The sequence below is a fragment of the Podarcis tiliguerta genome (genome assembly GCF_965153285.1).
Source record: "Podarcis tiliguerta genome assembly, chromosome: 7".
Classification (NCBI taxonomy): domain Eukaryota; kingdom Metazoa; phylum Chordata; class Lepidosauria; order Squamata; family Lacertidae; genus Podarcis; species Podarcis tiliguerta.
In genome coordinates this window covers 75,926,869-75,950,887 of record NC_139540.1, presented here as the reverse complement: position 1 = coordinate 75,950,887, position 24,019 = coordinate 75,926,869, and the positions used below count along the sequence as shown (strand labels likewise).

The 24,019-nt window shown below is 44.6% G+C and overlaps 1 long non-coding RNA gene across 1 annotated transcript; it reads right to left on the bottom strand.

Moving 5' to 3' along the window:
• Nucleotides 1-6,855: 6,855 nt before the first annotated feature.
• LOC310681728 lies at nt 6,856-8,872 on the bottom strand. The gene is made up of 2 exons (XR_014513557.1): nt 7,804-8,872; nt 6,856-7,103 (listed from the first exon to the last, which is right to left on the bottom strand). It is a non-coding gene; the product is annotated as an uncharacterized lncRNA (long non-coding RNA).
• Between the last annotated feature and the right edge of the window lie 15,147 nt (nt 8,873-24,019).

Sequence of the window (24,019 nt, the reverse complement as noted above, 5' to 3'; positions counted from 1 at the left end):
ATTTAGGTTTAAAATGCAGAAGACAAGAAATGACTCAAGCTTCCAAGGCAACACATCTTATGAACTGGTCCAGCGAACATCCAGGCCTCAGGGCAATAGAGGTGGCAGTGGGTGACTGGCTTCACAGAGCCAACAGATGTCCAACAGCAGGGGGGGGGGAACTAATGGTGAAGAAATGCCCCACAGCTTGGAGGGAGGGTTACTGAGGAGCTTTAAGGTGTGCAGGAAAGGGAATGGCAATGGAGAAGGCATAAGTGTGTGTGTGTGTGTGTGTGTGTGTGTGTCAGAGACATGGCCAGCAGAGAGGAATCTTGCAGAGGGGGAGGAAGAGGCAGAGGAAAATAGAAACTTGATTCTTTCACGCAATGAAAGTGAGATACAGTGGTACCTCAGGTTAAGTACTTAATTCGTTCTGGAGGTCCGTACTTAACCTGAAACTGTTCTTAACCTGAAGCACCACTTTAGCTAATGGGGCCTCCTGCTGCTGCCGCGCTGCCAGAGCACTATTTCTGTTCTCATCCTGAAGCAAAGTTCTTAGCCTGAGGTAATATTTATGGGTTAGCAGAGTCTGTAACCTGAAGCATATGTAACCTGAAGCGTATGTAACCTGAGGTACCACTATGCCCTTCTCGCTCTGGATTGCTGCCTGTAAGTTTTTGCAGCAGCACAGAGATGAAGGAGCAGGAGGCAAGTGGTGGGAGGGAGTTATATTCAAGTCCCAAGGAGGAGGAATTGGCTGCACCCGAGTCTCCAAGAAGTAGGAGGCGGAGCAAGCGATAAGAACAAAGGATGACCAGCAGGAAGCAGGGCGGGCCTGGGGTATATCTGGCCTTGGGAAGGGCAGGAAGCCAGTTGAGTCAACTGACTCCGACAGTGAGGAATGAGTTGTGGGAAGCTCGGATTGCTGGAAGCCTGTTATTGCTAATAAAGGTAGACTTTTTGTTGTTGGAATTTTTATTGGCTAAGTCAAGCAAACAACGAGAAATGGAGCAACAGAGAAGAACCATAAAACTATATACAGTGGTACCTCGGTTTTCAAATGTAATCCATTCCGGCAGACCGTTTGAGTTCTGAAACATTCAAAAACCGAAAACTCAATAGCTTCAGGATCTTGCACTGAGTGGAAGCCACGTGGCATGTTCGACTTCCGAGTTGTGTTCAAAAACCAAAGCATTTACTTCTGGGTTTATGGCATTCAAAAACCAAAATGTTTGTCAACGGAGACGTTCGAAAACCGAAGTACCGCTGTACTAAGTCTATGTTTCGGCTCTATGTGTACCCTAAATTATGAGATGATTCAGGGAAGCTTCCCATGTTCCTGAGCCCTTCCCGACTCAACTCTGCTCCCTGTTTGGTCTGGTGTGAGTGACCTCCTTCATATTTCATCTTTTCCTGTCATTGCTTAATATCACTATTACTTGTTAACACTATACTTTGCAGTCGTCATCACCATCATTTGTTGTAATTACAAGTTGGAAAATAGTACAGCTACAACTCAACGTTTCCCCCTCCTACTTGCAATCTTGTCCTGTATGGCTTGGTGTGAACTGGAGGCAGCATCGAGAAATGCTTCTCACTGAGCCTCAGTATTTCCCCAATATTATCATCAGTGTTATTTACATTTCCTCTACTGTTAATCTGCGAGTTTAAAAGATGCACTCTCTCTCTCAATGTTCTTTCCTTGCTGCTGGGTCTGACTTTCTGATGTTTCAGCTAGAGAGGTCCAAGAGGCAGTGGTGTAGCGTGGGTTGTCAGCACCCGGGGCAAGGCAAGTAATTTGCGCCCCCCCGCTGCACTGTCCCTCCCCCAGATGGTCCCTCTCTCTCTCTCCGCACCGCACCGCACACCTGGCACCCTCCCCTCCACAGTGGGCGGCAACCCGGCAGCTCGGATCGGATTCGCACAGCCAGGACTGCAGTGAGAGAGAGTGAGTGAGCCAGGTAGGGGCAGAGAGCTGCGAGTGCGAGCGCGCCCCCCCTGCACCCCCCACGCTACGCCACTGCCAAGAGGTTACCTTTGCTGTGACTCAATAATTTCCCATCATTCTGATGGCAAATCAGGATTGGGAGAGAGTGACTATTCACATTCCAGATTGTGTTTCCTTTTGTTAAAAGATAAATAAATCTGCATGAAAATTCGTAGGGAATTTCCATGTGCATTTTCCCTAAAAGACACATTTCCTCTCATATAATGCATTTTGTTCATTGTTTTCACGAATATCAGCACTTGTATCTGTATGTGTTCTTTTCCCTAACATACACTTTTTTGGTACATGTTTCTAGGTTGCAGATTGCATTGCAAAATTCAGCCAAAGACATAATTACTTTTAAAAGATGTTTAAATTGGCGATTCCCCCCCAAAACTGAAGCTTTTTGGTTAGGAATAATTGGGACATAGGTTCCAAAGAAGCTGACTAATATTTTAATGTATGCAACGACCACAGCCAGAATCTTATACATGCAGAAATCGAAAGACGAAGAGACTCCAACGAAAGAAGAATGGCTTATAAAATTAATGGATTATGCTGAAATGGCAAAATGGACTGTAAAACTAAGAGATCAAAATGATGAACTGTTTATGGAAAACTGGAGGCCTTTTTGGACTGACAAAATATCTTAGCGATATGAAATTGTGTGCAGGATTTGAGATATGAGCAGCGGGGGGTGGGGGATGAAATGATGTTAAGATGGACTTAGGGGGTTTAGTAACAAGTATAATGCAGCCACTAAGGATAAGAATAAAAACACCAGTGCAGGAGGGGTGGGGAGTCAAAAAGAAAAAAATGTAAGTGAATGATACATTGTGTAGTAAATTTTTTTAAAAAGTTTTGAAAAACCCATTAAAAATTAATAATAACAAAATTCGGCGAAGGGTGAATTTTGTGGTTCACTTCCTGCATTGGTTCAGAAAGTGCAAATTAGGTTGGTTCGCCTTAAAATATATACTGACCAGAGTTTACTCCCATCCCTCGAGTGAGCAATCTGCTCCTACTTTCAGAGCTTTTGTACTTGGCTGCAACACCAAGGGTTGCTTCTGTTGGGAAACTGTGTACGTGCAGCTACTCACACAGAGTCAATTAAGGTTTGGCAGACAGCCAGAAGGTCATGTGAAGTCTGCCTGGTGATAACAAAGGCATGGAGACAGCTCCCTGATTGGTCAAGCTCTCTCAAGGGAGTGATAATTAATGGCCTACTAACTGGAAGAGTTCAGAGTTCTGTGTCAGTGTAGGAGTTTTGAGTCGTGTCAGAGAGAGCTAGCAAAAAATCTGTGTTCTGTTCCTGTAAATAGTCTACTGTATATAATAAACACCTAACTACAAGTTCCTAGTTCCTGCTTCGTCTATCCTGTCAGCAGCCAAGTTGCCAATTGCTTCCGTGGATTCTGCATGTACTCTGCTAGGTCTGGCTAAGGTCCTGCAACTAGTCAGAAAGTTGCGAAACACCAAATAGGTTTTTCAGCTCAGCAATAGCTTTTACCTCAGCCTGTCTTGAAGAATACATTTCCCTATGCATATATATATATATATATATATATATATATGCTTTCGTAGATTTTCACGGGTACAGGAATGCAGGTTTTGGTGTCCTCGGGTGTCTTCCCGTGTAAAAGTTGGGGTGTCTAGGCGACGTTTCGACGAGGTCTCACTCGTCATCTTCAGGCTGGTGCTTTCGGCTTCTTGTTACTGGAACAGAGCAGGATCTCAGTGTTTGAGTTCCTATAAATACTGTTGAGGAGGTGTGGTGTATAGCCTCCAATGTTCTGGGCAGAGAGGAGGTTCCCAGGCTAGTGTGCCTTTTCTTCTTTTGTTCCTTAATTACTTGAGGGATATCTTGAGTGATTTCTTGAGTGATTTCCTGAATCTCACTTAGGTGGGTCATTAGGTGTGGATTAGTTGCTAAAGCCTTCGTGTCTTGAACTCTTGAACTTTGTGAAGAGTTTTTCTGAGAAGATGGCTGTACTGCACTTGGTTGTGCTCTGGCTTGGCTTCGTGTATAGGGGCGAGCTGTGGTTTTGTGGCCTGTGCCAGCCAGATCTGTGTAGGGATTGCAGGGGGGTGCAGCATCCGGAGGTGTCACCCTGGTTTGGCTACTGGATGGTGTCTGTAATTTATCTGTGGAGAGGGTCTGGGTTTGGGTCTGGTGTGGTTGATTGGTGATGGCGTTCTGTGTGCCTCTGGATCTGGTGTCAGATTTTGTGGGGAGGGCTAATTTCCAGATGTCTGGCAAGCGGGATGTGTCGTCACGCTTGTTCATGTTGTGAGGGTGTTTCTCTATCTCGATGGCTTCCATGATTATTCTCTTGTGGTGATGTTCCATGTTAAAGAGCAATTTGGAATCTGCAAAATTAATTTCGTGTCCTGTTTCTTTCATGTGTTGGAAAAGAGAGGAAGTTTTTTCTTCTTTTTTGACGGCATTCTTGTGTTCTGCGATCCGTGCATTTATTCGTCTGTTTGTTTGTCCAATGTACGTGGCTGGGCAGACTTTGCAGGGTATTTCATAGACCCCTTGGTTTTCCAACTGAATTTTATCCTTGGGGTTTCTGAGGATATTGGCTATTTTTTGGTTGGTGCAAAAGGCTGTTTTGATATTGTGTTTATGGAGGATTTTGCTAATTTTATCTGTAGTGCCCTTGATATAAGGAAGGAGGGCTATGCCATTGTTTTCTTCTGTGTCTTGGTTTTTGGGGGGTGTTTCTTTTTGGATTAGCTTCGTAACCCTGTTTTGCTGGTGTCCATTGGCAATTAACACATTTGAGAGATTCTGTAACTCAGTTGTCAAGTGGTCTTCGTCAGCCAGGCGTTTGGTTCTGGAGATGAGAGTCTTGGCTACGGAGTTTATTTGTGCAGGGTGGTGGTGTGATTGTGCATGTAAGTAGGCCACACGGGAAGGAAAAACTGGATAGCTTCCTCACACATCTCAACAGCCTACACCCCAAAATACAATTCACTATGGAAATAGAAGCCAACAACCAACTTCCCTTCCTTGACGTCCTAATCTACAAAAAACCTGATGGCTCCCTAGGACACACTATCTACCGGAAAAAAACACACCAACCGCTACTTACATGCACAATCACACCACCACCCTGCACAAATAAACTCCGTAGCCAAGACTCTCATCTCCAGAACCAAACGCCTGGCTGACGAAGACCACTTGACAACTGAGTTACAGAATCTCTCAAATGTGTTAATTGCCAATGGACACCAGCAAAACAGGGTTACGAAGCTAATCCAAAAAGAAACACCCCCCAAAAACCAAGACACAGAAGAAAACAATGGCATAGCCCTCCTTCCTTATATCAAGGGCACTACAGATAAAATTAGCAAAATCCTCCATAAACACAATATCAAAACAGCCTTTTGCACCAACCAAAAAATAGCCAATATCCTCAGAAACCCCAAGGATAAAATTCAGTTGGAAAACCAAGGGGTCTATGAAATACCCTGCAAAGTCTGCCCAGCCACGTACATTGGACAAACAAACAGACGAATAAATGCACGGATCGCAGAACACAAGAATGCCGTCAAAAAAGAAGAAAAAACTTCCTCTCTTTTCCAACACATGAAAGAAACAGGACACGAAATTAATTTTGCAGATTCCAAATTGCTCTTTAACATGGAACATCACCACAAGAGAATAATCATGGAAGCCATCGAGATAGAGAAACACCCTCACAACATGAACAAGCGTGACGACACATCCCGCTTGCCAGACATCTGGAAATTAGCCCTCCCCACAAAATCTGACACCAGATCCAGAGGCACACAGAACGCCATCACCAATCAACCACACCAGACCCAAACCCAGACCCTCTCCACAGATAAATTACAGACACCATCCAGTAGCCAAACCAGGGTGACACCTCCGGATGCTGCACCCCCCTGCAATCCCTACACAGATCTGGCTGGCACAGGCCACAAAACCACAGCTCGCCCCTATACACGAAGCCAAGCCAGAGCACAACCAAGTGCAGTACAGCCATCTTCTCAGAAAAACTCTTCACAAAGTTCAAGAGTTCAAGACACGAAGGCTTTAGCAACTAATCCACACCTAATGACCCACCTAAGTGAGATTCAGGAAATCACTCAAGAAATCACTCAAGATATCCCTCAAGTAATTAAGGAACAAAAGAAGAAAAGGCACACTAGCCTGGGAACCTCCTCTCTGCCCAGAACATTGGAGGCTATACACCACACCTCCTCAACAGTATTTATAGGAACTCAAACACTGAGATCCTGCTCTGTTCCAGTAACAAGAAGCCGAAAGCACCAGCCTGAAGATGACGAGTGAGACCTCGTCGAAACGTCGCCTAGACACCCCAACTTTTACACGGGAAGACACCCGAGGACACCAAAACCTGCATATATATATATATATATATATGCATTCCTGACTGAACACTGCTGTCTTGTTTTATAAAACATCTTTGGGGAGAAGAAAAGTGCCAGACTTGTTTCAAGGCCTGCCAATGAATGTCACCTGAAGGTGTGTTGCCCTCACTGCTGTCTTTTTTTGTTCTGTTTCAATGTGGCTGCCTTCATGCGTTTGAACGCTTTCACATTACATTTTCCAATAAATTAATAAGCAAGAATGAGAGAAAACATGATACGCAATCCATGTGCATCTCACACAGAGAGCTCTTGTTTGGTTACCTCTGCCTTCTTGTGTGAAAAACAAGGAGAGTGTGAAGCCAAACCAGACAGAATAGCGTAATGAATGTTTCTATGGCTACAAGGGGAGTTGCTGTGCACTGAGCCTTTTCGATGAAGACATTAAGACAGTTTGACAAAGTACCAGTAAAGAGGGGAGAAAGGAAAGCTAAAGAACTGAGAAAGGTCAAATGTGGACTCGACACTTGTACAAAGCATGACACTTTTATTTGATTACAAAGAAGCCTGCAAATTAATATGCCATTGTGGCAAGAGTAACATTTCCAGTTTTAATACTATTCCTTCTCCGAGTTCTTGGGAGTCATGGTTAAGAAAAATATGCAAATCTGTGCTTTTTGTTTCTTTCTTTGATATCATACATGATGTCACTTAACAATAATTTTCACTGACAGTGGCAGATCTTCAGCAAACTGGAAACCCAGAGCTGTGAATCCTATAGGCAAAGAAGAACAGTTGAGAGATCATTTACCAAGCAAAAGGAGATTGGTGAGTTGAATTAAAATATGTTCTTACTGCTAAGTGGGGTGGGATTGGAGAGGGGAGAGTATGACAGGCAGCACATTTTCCCCCCAGACGCTTCTTCCACAAGTGGCCAAATTTCTTAAGCTTTTTTGTTGCAAAGCCTTCATAAGGCCAAGAGTCATGACACACCACATTCCTTAACATCTCTGTATATTGCCTTCTAACCCTCCTTTCCCCCTTCCAGCACACTTCTTTCCAACCAGTGGCATGAGGTACGGGGTGGCTGCCCCAGGCACAAAATTGAGGTACTGCCTCAATACAGCTGTGTGCTTCTATTGCTGGGCTCCATTGAAAATGGTTTCTCCATGCGAACCAGGAAGTGATCTCTCTAAACAATGAAACTACTCTTTCTAAAAAAAAAATCTCTGTGGCTGTGAACTCCTGGGTGATGCGGATGCCATTAGGCAGTTCAATGTGCATGCATTTTCTTGGTCCCCCTCCCTCCCAATACCCCTCTCCGTAAGGACCCAGGCACTGGCAAACCATGTTATGCCACTGTTTCCAACTCCAGACTTGCTTTCTTCTCTCTCACAAGTCCCAGCTAAACTGTTGCTTCCTTTCCCCACTCTCCCAGCCTTGGCATCCGGAGATAATATGTTACTGTTTCTAACCTGTTCTCTCCTGTGCTTCCTCTGCCCAATGACTGGCTGGTAGCTGTGGGCCATTGTGACCTCAGAGTAGCTGGAGGCACCATGACTTCCAAGCCAACTACTGATGTTGCAGAACTCTCTGTTGCCTGGTTTAGAATGTAAGTCTGGCCAGCTTGCCATTCTTACATATACAACAAATTGAATGGCTTCCCTCAGAAATTCTTCTGCGGCTTAGAAGGATTCCATACAGAGACTTTTCTCTTCATTTTCCTTTTTCTCCAATTGTATCTCAGGCAAAGCCCCACATAAAGCTCCAAGTGAGGAGAGGAGATTAAGCCTAAAGGAACTGTGGACAAAACCAAGAAGAAACAGAACCTTGCGAGGGAAGTAGCTCTACTACTCATGCGTCTCTCTAATCAAGTTCCATGAAGCTTTCCCTGTGGGTGTGATGCAGATAAAAAGAAACATGACTTTAGAAACCTTCACTGGTGGCCTGATGGATTGACCAAATAATGAAAAGACAGAAACTGCAGAGTTGAAAACACTGTTAAGCAAGGCAAACAGCACCAAGCAATGCAAAACCTAAGGGATTATTTACAAGACAAGAGTAAACAGCTGTGGGCAGTGCAGAAAAACATTCATCCACAACAAGCAGCAATTTCCTGTTGTGTCAAACCCAGGGCCAGATTCAGTATCTGCAGGTTATTTTCCTTTGTGCATATCCAGTTTTAGCTTCAAAAATCTGGGACTCCAGTTTGGATGTCTTTATATATATTTATTTAAACCCCACCATTTCCCCTCAAGATGACTTGCAGCTAAAAATAAGAAATGTTTAAGACATACCAAAATAATATTTAAAAACAATTGAACATTGATAGAATGAAATCTCTCTCCCTCCCTCCCTCTCTCTGCAATGTATTAGACAAAACCACAGAAATATACGAAACCTCAGAGCTTCCCGCCTCCTCCCAGGATCTAGATATCGAAGTCTGCCTTTTGGTCTTATTCATGTTTATTCAAAGGCAAGATAGTCTGTACCCTTTCCCATGTACCAAAGCAAACTGTTAGCTGAATTTAGGTTGTTGTTGTTGTTGTTGTTGTTGTTGTTGTTGTTGTTGTTATCATCGCAAAAAATATTAGTTTTCCAAATTTATAACAAACATATCCACAAACATAAAAAGAAAACATCAAAAAACAAGCAAACAAACACACATATATCCTAACTGTAAAAATTCCACTTTTGTTATTGTTGGTGACTTCCTCAAATCCCCCTGGCTGAGTTTCCATATACATCATTGTAGCAGTTTCCCAAAACTAGTTTCACATAAATTTACTTGGTTCATTAACATCTTTCTTTCTTTTCATTTTGAGTGTTAGTATTATTATTAAGACTGGTTTCAGGACAGCATTATCCACTGCACCTGAGGAGAGAACCCTGGCTCTAAAATGAAAAGACTCCTACAATCAGTGGAGTGGCTGAAGTTTCGATGTGCTACCTGAGACTGAGGACAGAAACCGCAAGTTGCTAGTAGCTGTGAATTTGGTGCGTGGTGCTCTGATCTTAGGGGACAGAAGGGCAGACAGCCAGGGGCAGAGGAAGGGGTGTGCGGTGGGGGCAAGCCGCCCCGGGTGTCTTCGGTGAGGGGGGTGACATCGTTTTGAAAGCTGGGGGAGACTTGGGAGTCATGGGTGCGGCGCGCCAAATGTCTGCCATCGGCGGCTCACTCCGCCCCCGGCTGCAGGGTTCAGGCACCGTTCCATGCACCCGTGGCTATTTCACGCCTGGGAGGGCACCTTTCATGCCCCTTGGGAGTGCACCCACTCTGGGCACAATGAGAGGGTGAAATACTTTGCTAGAAAAATGAAGTTGATATGAGTTACTCAGTTTAGACCCAGGAAACCGTTCTAATAACAAAATAACCTGACTGTCTCATCCAGCATCCTGTTCTCACAGTGCCCAATCAGATGCCTGTGGGAAACCAGCAATCAGGCATTGAGCATAAAAGCTCTCTCTCTTCCTGCGGTTTCTAGCAACTGGTTTTCAGAAGCATTGAAACCAGTACGTTTCCGAGCACAATTCAAAGTGTTGGTGCTGACCTTTAAAGCCCTAAATGGCCTCAGTCCTGTATACCTGAAGGAGCGTCTCCACCCCCATTGTTCAGCCCAGACACTGAGGTCCAGCACCGAGGGCCTTCTGGTGGTTCCCTCATTGCGAGTAGTGAGGTTACAGGGAACCAGACAGAGGGTCTTCTCGGTAGTGGCACCCACCCTGTGGAACACCCTCCCTTCAGATGTCAAGGAAATAAGCAGCTACTCTATCTTTAAAAGACATCTGAAGGCAGTCCTGTTTAGGGAAGTTTTTAATATTTAATGCTGTACATTGGAACCTCAGGTTAAGTACTTAATTCGTTCCGGAGGTTCGTACTTAACCTGAAACTGTTCTTAACCTGAAGCACCACTTTAGCTAATGAGGCCTCCTGCTGCCGCTGCGCCGCCAGAGCCCGATTTCTGTTCTTAGCCTGAAGCAAAGTTCTTAACCTGAAGCACTATTTCTGGGTTAGTGGAGTCTGTAACCTGAAGCATATGTAACCTGAAGCGTATGTAACCTGAAGCGTATGTAGCCCAAGGTACCACTGTACTGTTTTTAATCATTTGATTGGGAGCCACCCAGAGTGGCTGGGGAAACTCAGCCAGATGGGCAGGGTATAAATAAATTATTATTATTATTATTATTATTATTATTATTATTACTGCAGCCAACTGTGGAGGCAAAGCGTGTTCTCCAATAAATGAGAGCACGTGTTGCGGTGTGGGCCACCGGGCCAGGCCTCTTGTTGCCAGGCTGGTTAATAGTTATTGCCTGGCATTTGTGATTGGAAACCCGGGTTGCTGGGGCAAATTATATGTTGCAAATTGGGTGGGTGGGACCATAGTCTTTAAATATTGGTGCACTCTGGTTTCTCTTTCTCTTTGCAGAGTGCATCGGATCAGGAGCAATCTTCTCATTGTCTGGTTACATTTCTTTATTCTCCCCCTTCTTTTTAATCCTCTCTAGTCCCTTAATTAATTTAATTCCCCTCTCTAGTCCCTTAATTAATTTAATTCTCCTTTTTTCCTGTTTGATTTCTCACCCCACCCCTTTCCCTGCCATTTGGGAAGATTCTCCCTGTACCTGTGAGCGCTGCCTGTGCATAATCCTCCTGGGCTTGCCTTTCCCAATAGGGAGAGAGCCCCCATTAGGGGCTTTCTTTTGCAAAGAGGTTTCCCCCATTTTTGCCTGTTTAATTGTGGGGCTAGTCAGGGCTGTTCCCAGCCTAGCTAGAATCACTTCGTTTATAGTATCCCCAGAGGTTGGCTTTATTTTGGTTGCATGCAGTGCTGTTGGCCAAGTTTTAATTTAGCCTTGGGCAGGAGCACTATATTGAGTTCCTTTAATATTGCAATGAGACAAAAAAGGCAGAGAGCAGAAGCTGGGAGGCCTTCACGGCCTTCTCGGCCTGCACATATCATTTAAGCCTAAGCCTGCTACAGTTAGCAGTACAGCAATTGTTAAGTCTCTGTGGCATGTGACTCACTTTCTCTATAAGAATTTATCTGTTTGCAGGCTCACTTTTTGCTAATGTATATCTTAGGCAGACAGAGTGGAACCAGAGGCTCTCTGTGCCTCCAGTGAGCACTCTGTGTATGCTCTTTAACTATGCTGTTTCTGAACAAGTTTATTTTCTTCAAGTTTGTTTGCCCTGATAGTGGCAACTGCCATTTTAGAGACGAGCCATTGTGGCTTAGTGGCTAGAGCGCAGGACTAGGACCTGGGAGACAGGGTTCATATCCCCCACTTAGCCATTGTTATCACATAACAAAACAAGCTGCTCCTTTTGGACTATTCTGTTGCTTGGTAGTTCGGCCCACTTGTGATATTGCTCCTAAAAAGAACTTTGGGTTTCTTGAGGGCGTGCTTCCCTCTAAAGGGCAAACAGGTGTACCTGGACAGGTGGTGGGCTGCCTCGAGTTTGTTAACTCATTGGAAACATTTATGTCTGGCCTAGCAGGTGATCTTAGGGCTTGGCCCTAGAATTGATGGCCTCTGGCAGCGTTTCCGGCCTGAATAGCTTCCCCATGTGGTGCACAAAGCATTGGTTTCACCAGTTCCTCTCATTTAGTTTTTTGCAGACTATGACAGAGCCTTTGCAGATGCCTCCAGAGATTGCTTCTCCTGCAGAGGTTGACTTGCTGATGGCCTAGGTGCCTTATTCCAGAAGGAAGCATCTTCAGAGACGGCGATCCAGGAGCAGGGAAAAGGGGAGCAGGGATGATGCTTACACCTCCTTGCAGGTACGTCAACATCAGATGTCTACTACCAGACTTTTAGAAGACATCTAAGGCAGCCCTGTTTAGGGAAGCCTTTAATGTTTGCTGCATTACTGTATTTTAATCTGTTGTTGGAAGCTGCCCAGAGTGGCTGAGCAAGCCCAGCCAGATGGGCGGGGTACAAATACATCATCATCATCATTATTTATTATTATTATTATTATTATTATTATTATTATTATTATTATTATTATATTGTGGGAGAGTGGACTAGATCATCCTCAGGGTCCCTTCCACCCCACTATTCTTTAAGTTGCAGTTCACTATGGGAATGTTAGATGCAGGGCTGCCATTATCCCCTCAGCTTGCTAGGATCACAGGGACGGGGACATGTGGACCACTTGCGCAGCTCCACATTTCAAATGGAAATTCCCTGAGCAATAGAATCTTAAGCTGTATGCAGGAAGCTGGCCCGGCAGCAGCTTTGTTGGGACTTTTTAGGGTTTCTGGCCGGCATAGGCCCTGTAAATTTACACATCATGGTGGCAACTCAAGGCAGGGCATTCTGCCCAAGTGGGGGCTGGGGACTAGCAAGCAATAACTCGATACCTCTCACCCATATTTCCATAAAAATATCTTCCTTGAAAGCCTGGCTAAAAGGTTATCTAGATGGGTCAGTGGTTTTGTGCTTGTGAGAAGGGTTTTTCCCAAGGGTTGGGATTCCTCTGGCTTTTCAGCCAGTGGCTCAGAACACAGCAACTCAAAGCCAGTCAGAGAGCTACCTGTGGTAGCAAGTAAGAAGGTTAGGAAGCAGCTTTCATTGGGACGTATGGAGGTATCCCCTTGATTCTCCTGCTATTCCTATTTTCATTTATCCCCTTTGGGGATCGTCCCTAAGAAAGCCCCATATAATCCCCTTTATAATTTATCGCATCCCATAGGCACCTCAGTGAATGACTCTCTGGAATTGTTCCGTGAAATATGCATCTTTGGATCAGGCAGTTGAGCTTACCAACAAATTGGATGAGGGCCTGGTTGGCATTATGCGATATTGAATTGGCTGTTAGGCTGCTGCCGGTTCACCCTCTAGATTATATGCAGTTGGGCTTTAATTGGATGGTCCTTGCATTTATAAGGCGATGCCAATGGGTTGCACTATAGGCTGTGCAGCACTCGAGTCCTTTAGCATCTTTCTGGATTGAACATTGCGAGTCAAGACTCGTTTAACTGGGGGTACCATTATTTGGATTATCTTACTGGCTGGTTCATGTGACATCAGCCTCTGCTAAGGCTTACTGTACGCCCCTTTTATTCCCTGAGGAGCTGGGTGTTCCCAGTGGTTAGGACAGTGGCTCCACTGCCCCTTTAACGTATTTGGGGGCTAGCTGGATACCGTTGCTCATACCTCTGCTTGCCTGTGGAAAAACTGTTTGCCGTGAAGGACGTTATTCTTGTAATACTTCCTCTGATAGCAAATGTTGCTTTGTCAGATTCTATCATTGCTAGGTCAGTTTTAAAAAATAAAATAAAATAAAAATGGCATGCAGGGTGGTTGTTCCAGGCTGCCCCTTCCATTCCTGCTTGGCCAGGTGGTCTCATGGCCCTGGGTCCCTTCATCATCCTGTACAGTGGCCTTGAGCCTGGCAGGGCAAGGCAATCACATGTGACCTAACTTTTCTTGAGTTTTCCCCATTGTAGTGTCAGCGCACATCTGGACTGAGGAGTGCAGGGACCGTCGGGTCTGTCTTGGTCTGATAACCAGTCAGTGTGAGGGTCCTGGCAAAATGGTCCTCATGCTTCGGCAGTCTCCGCCCCCCTTTTATGTGCTTTCCAGCTGCACTGCTTAAGGTTTAATATTGCGTTTCTGCTCGCTTTATTACGGGATCATCTATTGTTTTCGCTGTCACTATATCCCGTTTTCAGTTAGAGAGCTTCAGATCCTGGGCTCTGGACGCCCAGCTATAGCCGGATTTTCTGGAGCTCCTGTGGCGCTTTGGCAACAATTGATAATTAAGAGGAGGAGTAGCTTACATTTCCCCTTCTGCTTTCAGGTCTTATGAGAAGGCCAGGACTGATTTCTTAGCGTTTAGCTGGCAGTCCTCGGCCATTCAGAGGAACTTGCCTCCATTCTCTGAGCAGGACCTGCAGTAATTCGCCCACCTGCTGCAGATCGGATGCACTGTTAAAACTATCAGAATTCAGTCCGCTGCAATGTCTGCTGGAGTAAAGCTTTAATTTTTCAGAGACCCTTCTAAAAGTGTGTCGTGCGCAGGGTCTCGGAAAGTTGGTAAAGGCTCCAGCCTTCACAGGACTGCAGGCAGGAAGCCGGTCAATCTTGACCTATGCAGTATCCGCAACAAGTTAATACTTGTCTCCTAGTTCTAGTTCTAGACGAGACTTCTTTCAGTATTCCATTGTAATTTTGGTGTACTGAGGGTTGGGGAAATTGTGTTGGAGCCAGCACGGGGCTGAGAGTTTGGAGGCTTATTGCCTCTGGATGTTTCCTTATCTGCTTTGGAGCTTGTCATAAGTGTCTGGAGCTCTAAGTCAGACCTAGTGGGCAGGGTTGCCATCATCGGGCTTCCAGTCACAGGTAAGGTGGGCCCTTGCCCTGTTATTGTATTCTAGAAATATTTGGCTTTTCGTTCCCCTGGGGGCTGGCCCGATTCTAGAAGTTGCTGGTTCTCGTGAGTTGCTGCTTCGGGATATATGTGTTTCCCTTTTGGAGTTGAGACTTGTAGTGCACAACTCCAAAAACTGACCAGCTGGGTCGGGGGGAGGTTGTCCGCCTCCCAGTGACTGGGGAGGTGGGCCCGTTCCCGGTCAAGGATGTAAGGAAGTACTTGGCCTTGAGACCTCCTGGGGACAGCCCCCTACTCATGCAATAAAATGGTCACCCTTTGGCACGACACCAGTTCACATAAGTCATACGTAAGGCCATCTCTGCTTGGGGATCTCGGCCTCTGGTTTCGCTCCTCATTCCTTTCGCATAGGTGCAGCGACTATGGCAGCCCATTGGGGCTTCTCAGCCGCCAGGATCAAGGATTTGGGGAGATGGAAATCGTATGCTTTCAAGGGTTATGTGCGAAACAAAATGCTGAGTTTGGTACTAATGCTTGTTGTTTCAACCCTTGTAGATCCCACGCTGGTCCGCGTCTGGATAGTGGGACACAGCATCGTTCATTGGGCTGGCAGCAGAGCGAGGCAGTCTGCAAGGGGAGCGTGTCTCAGCCTCCCACAGCACGTGCAAGTGTCATGGTTTTCCAGACGCGGAATGTCATGGGGAGAGTTTATGCCGCTGATTGGTCACCGGCTGCTTTCGTCCAATCCCTGTCATGGGACCAGGGCCGCCCAATCCCTGTCATGGGAATCCTTGTCATAGGACCGGGCAATCCTTGTCATAGGAAGGCCATAGTGGTGCAGCTGGGAAAAAATGATGTGGCAACTATTGATTGCCTTGCTTTGCGCACCTCAATCCAAGGGATTTGGAGGCATTGGCAGCCTTATTACCTTCAGTGAGAATAATTTGGTCTCACCGGTTGCAGAGGCAAACCTGGCGCGGTGTTCCCGCCCGGAGGCCGCTGTAAGGGCCAGGAAGCGCATTAACTCTGCTGTTTGAGTGAAGGTATTGGAGCTGGGTGGTTTGGTGATTTCGCACCCAGACATTAATTTTAAGGCTGAGGCCCTTTACCGGGCAGATGGAGTGCACCTCTCCAATTTGGGGAATGATGTTTGGCTGGATGTGGTGGCTAGTAAATTGGGTTCATGGTTGGGTTTGTGAGTGGTTGGCGGCGAGCGTTAGAGCTCGTGTGGCGGTTAGGCATTGGTTATAATATGCTGGTGGTGGAGGGGTCTGAACAGGCGGTGCCTGCCCCTCCTACTGCGCTGAAGGGAATTCTGTTAAAGGAATCCTGGGGCTTGCCATGTTTTCGTCCAATCCCTGTCATGGGACCAGGGCCGCCCAATCCCTGTCATGGGAATCCTTGTCATAGGACCGGGCAATCCTTGTCATAGGATTATGGCAAGCTTTCGGGGAGCTGCTGGGGAGAGCGGCGTGGGTCCGACGCTTAGCTCAGGTGACCCCCCAGTTTGACTTTCTCTTCTACTGGCTACCGATCGGACCTCGGGATGCCAGTTCTGTCCCAGGCGGGGGGACAGATAGTCATAACCAATGTCTAAACAACCACTCACTGATTTTGTATTTTAATAAAGTTGTGGCCAAAATAGTGCCCAAAAACCAAAACTAAATTACGTGTTATGTGTGAAGTTATTTGAGGGGTGGCCTGGGGACCTACACGCGCAAAGCGTGTTCTCCAATAAATGAGAGCACGTGTTGCGGTGTGGGCCACCGGGCCAGGCCTCTTGTTGCCAGGCTGGTTAATAGTTATTGCCTGGCATTTGTGATTGGAAACCCGGGTTGCTGGGGCAAATTATATGTTGCAAATTGGGTGGGTGGGACCATAGTCTTTAAATATTGGTGCACTCTGGTTTCTCTTTCTCTTTGCAGAGTGCATCGGATCACCCGCCCACCCGCCCTCTTTTCCGGTTGACCTTGCTTTGCCTGTCATGGGGGTCGTCTGCCTTGGCGCAGGGGCCTAGTAGGAATTTTGCCATTTGGTGATTGGCTGTGCCATTTGGTTTTTGCCTACTACTCTGCAATTCGTCACAACTTGTAAGGTTGCGGTTAGGCATTGGTTATAATATGCTGGTGGTGGAGGGGTCTGAACAGGCGGTGCCTGCCCCTCCTACTGCGCTGAAGGGAATTCTGTTAAAGGAATCCTGGGGCTTGCCATGTTTTCGTCCAATCCCTGTCATGGGACCAGGGCCGCCCAATCCCTGTCATGGGAATCCTTGTCATAGGACCGGGCAATCCTTGTCATAGGATTATGGCAAGCTTTCGGGGAGCTGCTGGGGAGAGCGGCGTGGGTCCGACGCTTAGCTCAGGTGACCCCCCAGTTTGACTTTCTCTTCTACTGGCTACCGATCGGACCTCGGGATGCCAGTTCTGTCCCAGGCGGGGGGACAGATAGTCATAACCAATGTCTAAACAACCACTCACTGATTTTGTATTTTAATAAAGTTGTGGCCAAAATAGTGCCCAAAAACCAAAACTAAATTACGTGTTATGTGTGAAGTTATTTGAGGGGTGGCCTGGGGACCTACACGCGCAAAGCATCAATAGCGCTCTCTTCCATGAATGTGTCCGGTCCTCTTTTAAAGCCTTCCAAGTTGGGAGCCATCACTGCCTCCTGTGGGAAGTGAGTTCCTTAGTTGTATTTTGGGTTTGCGGAAAGTAATGGCCAGCGATGATTTTTATTTCATTTAAGAAACCAAAACAAAACTCAAGTGCAATTTCATATAACTTTCTAATGTGAGCGGCTAGATGCTGGAAACTAAGGCAGATGGGCTACATTTTACTAAGAAGAATAGTACATCCATCATCTGCAAGTTAGATGTTTAAGGCTTAATGAAATATTCCAGCCAAGGCAAGCAGATTTGTTCACATGTCAATAACTGGAAAACTGATTATTTTGCAAGGAAAATAAAGCAAAGAAATAAAATGACTCAGCCATTAAGACAATCTACGGAAAATTTATGAGTCTGCAAAAACCCCCGGCTTGCTGAGCAGTGGAACAAATTGGAAAAATCGAAGAGAAAACTGGATGTGAACCTTTAAATGTGCTTCTGACCTATGCAAAGTGACTTTGCAAACAAAAGAAATAAATGGCATCATATAGTTAATTATTAAATCAGTATACATATGGGGGAAAAATCTGTTTGCAAACTCACCAGGAGCTCCTCCACACAGTCTGATTTTTTCTCATGTTAATCTTTCAGTCCCAATTCATTCCTTTATTCATAAGTCTGAAAGCCCATTACCTTAAAGGGTTTTTAATGCTCTCAAATTTGTCTTAAGTAACACAGTGCAAGTAAAAGCCAGTCAAGTCAGGTGTGAAAGTCTAGCTGAATGCCATACTAAACGTTTCCTGAGAATATTTTGTCTTTGGAAGACAGGTCAAAATTTCATCAAGCGCTGCTTCAACTGGAAACACACTACCTGTGGGGAGGAGGGAGAATTAGAAACAACAGTTGACTAAAAACATAGCACAAGGCAGTAAGACAACATGTATACCAAACATGGAGAAGATAGAGACAAAGAACTGAAGAAGCAATAGAAAGTGGGACTGCGAAGAGATGGAAGGGGCTGTGCCTTATTGAGATACAAGAAGCAGACAGGCTAAGGTCCCTCCCCCAACACACACACACACACACACACACACACACACACACACACACACAATTTCCCTCCCATTGATACAAACAGCAGTGGTTCTGGACTTGGCGTAGAGACCATCTTATCCTGGAAAACCTGCTCCCTGCCTTGCAGTCCTTTTGCCACCTGGCCTGGGAGGACTGACTCCACCTACAAAACCTGAGGCTGCTGAACAGACTCTTCGGCTGGGGTGTTGTTTGGGGCTTTTTGCTGTAAGGGTGGTGGTGGTTGCTGTGGTTGGTGGGTTGCTGTTGTTTTTTGTATCTTTATTTTAGTTCTTGTGATTCATGTAGAAATTGTTTAGTTTGGCTGTGTATTTTTTGGATGTCTTCCTTATTGTTTATGGCTACTATTGTAATGATCTACGGTACCTTGATCTACCACTGTGATCTACCCTCCCACCAGATGTCAAGGAGATTTTTATTTTATTTTATTTTATTTTATTTTATTTTATTTTATTTATACCCTGCCCTCCCCAGCCAAGACCGGGCTCGGGGCAGCCTACATCAAGTATAAAAACAATTGATTAAAATACAACTTAAAAACAGGAATAAAATGCAACTTAAAATGCAGCCTCATTTCAGTGGAAGTCCAGATCAAAAACTGTTTGGGGGGGAGAAAACATCAAATCTTTACCAATGCCAACTAGCCAGACTGGTCCTACATGGGCCAGAAAAAAGCCAACGAAGTCCCCAAATAGGGGTTCCATCACAGCAGGAAAAGGAAAGACGGGGAAGGGATAATAATTATATGACCATCCATTAACATCTGAAGGTGGCCCTGTACAGTGGTAACTCTGGTTATGAATTTAATTCGTTCTGGAGGTCCGTTCTTAACCTGAGGTGCCACTTTAGCTAATGGGGCCTCCCGCTGCTGCCGCTGCACGATTTCTGTTCTCATCCTGAGGTAAATTTCTTAACCCGAAGTACTACTTCTGGGTTAGTGGAGTCTGTAACCCGAAGTGTTTGTAACCCGAGGTGTTTGTAACCCGAGGTACCACTGTATTGGGAAGCTTTTAATGTGTGGTGATCTGTTGTGCTTTTGTATATTCTGTTGGAAGCTGCCCAGAGTGACTGGGGCAACCCAGTCAGATGGGTGGAGTATGAAAAAATATTATTATTAAGTTATTTTATGTTGTAAGCTGCCTTGAGCATGGTTTGAACTCTGGAAAGGCAGCATGCAATCAAATTACATATGTATATTCATGCCTCTCCTGACATGCCCCCCAGAATGCCTCTTGTTTTCCCTCTCCAAGTCGGACGTCCAACATGGTGGAGGACTTTACCACCACCTCAGAGAGGTGGCATCTCTCTCTCTCTCTCTCTCTCTCTCTCTCTTTCTCTTTCTCTCTTTTGGATGGACCTCTTTCTATGCACTGAGAGAGGGAGAGCCCATGTACCCTTTGATGCCCTCCTAGGGACCACAAAACTGCACCCTAATACATTTTTGGACATAATTCTTATGGGAGTTTTACTATCTCATACCACAATTGTCATGGGATATCTTGCTTTATAGTGTTTAAACTGCCTGATTCTAAGGATGTGTAATAGAGACCCACAAGACCCACACATGCATATATATTGGATTCCTCCCCCCAGTCACTGATTCACTTAGTTCTTCCCTAGGCATTCAGAGCTGCTTAGGAATCTAATTGCCCACATCACACCCTGATGAGTTGCTTTTCAAAGTAGCAGCAAAGTCTGAAAATCAGAACCCAAACTTACAAGATTTCAGGCTGTTCCTGTGGCAGATAGAATTCATATTTCAGACCTTAGTTCATCTAATTTAAGGATTTCAGCCACATTACCCACATATATCTCACAAGGAACTCTGTTTTCCTTTTCCTTTTTACAGGTTTCCTTTTGATTTGGGATCTTATTATTTTGAGCTATTGGTCAAAGAAGAACAGTCTGCCTTTCATTCTGAAACATAGCATTTTGAAAGGCACTATAGTATGAAAGACGGTCCTTTTTATTATTGCAATAGAAATAATAGGTCTGGAAACTCTTCTTCTTAAGACTGTGAGATGGTTTCATTTGACATCAAATCAGACTCATTTGGATTCAATAGTAAGAGTTCAAGAGTGAGCTCAACTGCCTATTATGGAAATTAAGACTCCGCCTTCCATGAAGACTAAAGAGTATTATCATATTATAGCATAAAAGCCATAACACTTATGGACTGGTGCAAGTGAACTCTACAGGTGCAAGATTAGGAAACACTGAGGATTTTATTACTTACCATGAGTAAGTAATAAACAATGAGAAGCAAGGAGAAATGACAAGCATAGCTGCAGAAGAGATTGAATTTCTCAGACTTTTCCAAGAATATACAGGATACATATAAACTGTATACTGTTGTTGTTTAGTTGTTTAGTGGTGTCCGACTCTTCGTGACCCCATGGACCAGAGCACCCCAGGCACTCCTGTCTTTCACTGCCTCCAGCAGTTTGGTCAAACTCATGCTGGTAGCTTCGAGAACACTGTCCAACCATCTCGTCCTCTGTCGTCCCCTTCTCCTTGTGCCCTCCATCTTTCCCAGCATCAGGGTCTTTTCCAGGGAGTCTTCTCTTCTCATGAGGTGGCCAAAGTATTGGAGCCTCAGCTTCATGATCTGTCCTTCCAGTGAGCACTCAGGGCTGATTTCCTTCAGAATAGATAGGTTTGATCTTCTTGCAGTCCATGGGACTCTCAAGAGTCTCCTCCAGCACCATAATTCAAAAGCATTAATTCTTCGGCAATCAGCCTTCTTTATGGTCCAGCTCTCACTTCCATACAGCAGTACTGGGAAAACCATAGCTTTTACTATACCAGGAGGAGGAACCTGCAAGCTACTCCAGTATCCCTGCCAAGAAAACTCCATGGACAAAGACAACAGGCAACTGTATACTAGGCTTCAGATATTAATAGTGCAAGCACATTGGAGCCACAGCAAATGGTTATGTGCACTGACGCCTGAGCATGCACTGTTGCCAGGATAATTAGTTGGCATGATGTCACAACTGATAAAAGAGTTCTGCAGTTGCCATGGACTCTTTACTTACTGCGTCTTAGTACTTGAACCTGTCATGTTCACTCAGGAGCATAGGCACATAGAAAACTGCCATATGAGCTCGGACTTTGGTGGCAAAGGGGTGGAAGGAAGAAGAAGTCCCGACAATAATGGATTGGCATAACAAGCTGCAAGAATTTGCTGAAATGGCGCAGTTGAGAAATAGTCTGAGAGGCAATTCAAAACAGAAATTTATGGAAAAGTGGGATAGATATAAGATATATGTTCAAAAATGCAGTAAAGGTTCGCTACCTATGCTAGCGTTCGATTGAATTTGGAGAGAGACTGAGTTGAGAAATAAGACCAAGGGTACATATTGATATAGGCATGTATTAGATAAAATATAAAGAAACATACAAGAATAAGAGTACATTCATTTGTAAAAAAGAAAAGGAAAAAGGAATATAAACATGGGTCTCAGAAATATGCTGTAATACATGAGCTTCAATTGCTCCAGAGTAATGATAGGACAACATTTCAGAGGGAACAGGTTGGGCATGGTTTGCTTTGGTTTTTTTGAAAAAGTACTGCACTATGCCTTCATGTCTTTTGGGATTCTTCAAACATTTAACAGAAACTTAGGGGAGGAATCTTTCTAGGTTTTGAAACGGTCTCTTTTCACTTTGCCTGAAGATGCCTTCAAGAAGCTGAAATGTAAGATATTCATCTTGGCTCACATTACCAACCTTTCAGAGCAGATTATATCCCCAACCAAAAAAACTTCCATTATTAGGCTTTTTTTGTTTGAAGGCTTCTTTTCTTTGGCCCCAAGCTTGTTGAAAATACTAGCCATTCATTTCCTAGTGACATGCTGCAGCATAAGAATTGTTCTTCCCTTCAAGTAGAAAAATTTGATTACCAGTATTTATCACAAAAAGAAATGGAAGAGAGAAATATGTTTTCTGATTTTCAAGAGAAGATCAGTGCTGCCACCTTTTTTTAGAAAGGGAAAAATAAAAGGAATACACTGGATGGCAATTATATTTTAATAATTTGGCTTGGAATCTTAAAACGAGGTCTTGTTCCTTGTTCAAAGATTCTCTTCTTGGCTCCCTGAAATAACAAGACTAGCAACAAAAGGGAACTTTAGATTAGTCAGATCATTGCAATCATTTGAAGAAACCTTCCTCAATAATCCACAGTTTCTACCCAAACTATAGCTTTTAGCATAGTGTCACCAGTAGGAACCAGACAGAGGGCCTTTTCAGTAGTGGCACCCAACCCAGCAGATGTCAAACAGATAAACAGCTATGTGATTTTTAAGAGACATCTGAAGGCAACTTTGTTTAGGGAAGTTTTGATGCTGTATTGTGTTTTTACTGTTATTATTTTTGTTGGGAGCCACCCAGAATGGCTTGGGCAACCCAGTCAGATGGGCAGCATATAAATATTAAATTATTATTATTATTATTATTATTATTATTATTATTATTATTATTAGTTTGGAATGCTGCTCCTACTGAAATAAGACAGTTCTGATACTTCATCATCTGCTGACAATCTTCTGTTTAGAGAATTGTTTTGAATCGGTTTTGGTCTGCTGTATTTTAAGTTTTTACACAATTACAAAGTGTTAATAATCCTCTTGAACACTGCCATGATATTGTTCATGAGTTGGTGATTCATAAATACTTTAATAAAACAATAAAAGCAGGGGATTAGACAAATTCATGGGGGACAGAGCCATTACTCACAATGAGGCAATCGCCTCAAGTAGCATATGCTGGTGGGCAGTCTCAATGACTGTGCCTTGGGATGGAAGGGATGAACTTCTCCTTCTAGCATGCTGTGGTCCTGACAATTAAGCCACCCATGCCTGTGATTAATTAACAAACCCACCCCTGAAGCTGATCGTGAAGCTGAGGCTCCAATACTTTGGCCACCTCATGAGAAGACTCCCTGGAAAAGACCCTGATGTTGGGAAAGATGGAGGGCACAAGGAGAAGGGGACGACAGAGGACGAGATGGTTGGACAGTGTTATCGAAGCTACCAGCATGAGTTTGACCAAACTGTGGGACGCAGTGGAAGACAGGAGTGCCTGGCATGCTCTGGTCCATGGGGTCACGAAGAGTCAGACACGACTAAATAACTGAACAACAACACACATTTAGCATAACACAAGGCCAATTTATCCCTGAGCTATATGGCTCAGCTCTGCAAAGTATTGCTCGCGCATGTGCACACAAAGAGACTCCAACTCCTCCAGGACATGTAGGTCCCCCTCCTATGCTTATACACACATTGCCTGTCATAGAGAACATTAAGAAAGTTACTGGTATGGACTCTGTTTCTACACTGCTAAACCCATTGCCTGTCAGCTCCATCTTAACTCTCAAAACACTGATTATTTTATTTATTTATTGAATTTATATACCACCCTATACCCAGAGGTCTCAGGGCGGTTCACAGAAAAGATCACAATATATAAAATCAAAATAAGAACAACATCCCAATAACACCCTCCCAGAAAAAAGCCACATTTTAAAAGGGTATAGGATGTCAACCAGGGCAACCAGAGGCCTGGTTAAAAAGGAACGTTTTTGCCTGGCACCTAAAGGTGTATAATGAAGGCGCCAGGTGAACTTACCTGGGGAGAGCATTTC